The sequence below is a fragment of the Gadus chalcogrammus genome, chromosome 23, assembly GCF_026213295.1.
Source record: "Gadus chalcogrammus isolate NIFS_2021 chromosome 23, NIFS_Gcha_1.0, whole genome shotgun sequence".
In the NCBI taxonomy this organism is placed as follows: domain Eukaryota; kingdom Metazoa; phylum Chordata; class Actinopteri; order Gadiformes; family Gadidae; genus Gadus; species Gadus chalcogrammus.
Window position 1 is genome coordinate 13,647,677 of NC_079434.1, and position 717 is coordinate 13,648,393.

The following is a 717-nucleotide window of genomic DNA, read 5'->3' on the forward strand; positions in this document are numbered from 1 at the left end:
TACTTGCAAGAGAGTAACATGGAGTAACCGACTGAAAGCCACCTCGACAAAGTAACTGTTTACACACAGGTTTACCCGATTACACAATGGCGCTTAGATTATCAGTTGACAGATATGCTGTGTAGAGGATGTTGTAACTGCCATACCACATCACATCAAACAAGGTTCTGAATCACTCCAATTTGACTTCTACCATGCATGGAGCATTGGTGGAATTTGTATCAGAAGGAATTGAATCAAATATAAAAATACCATGACCTTACTTAAATTGTAGTGAGAGATATTTTAGATAATCCCAACCATAGCATAAACTGTGGAGGATCCATCACACCATTGAAGATGGTATGATATTTGTCTGAAAGATGCACTAAATCATTGAATAAGATAATCACAAATAGAAAAAATGAACATAGGTGGTTTAAGTTAGGTCAAATAGAATAAGGCCACACTTATTTAGTATTTGTATAACCCTATCTATCAATCTATCTTCATTTATCCTTGTTTTATTTAAGATTATTTTATGCATATATACATTTAATATTATTTAAATCTTACAAAGTTTACCAATTATTTACTTTGCTTGACTTCAAGAACTATGCATTTGGAAGTTGAGGTGAGGGGCTAGGTCTAATTGTCGTGGATTGTGACGAAGGTAATCTGATTGGCTGTTATCAAATCAAGCACACCTCCACGCACCTTTGAATAAAAGCCCCACAA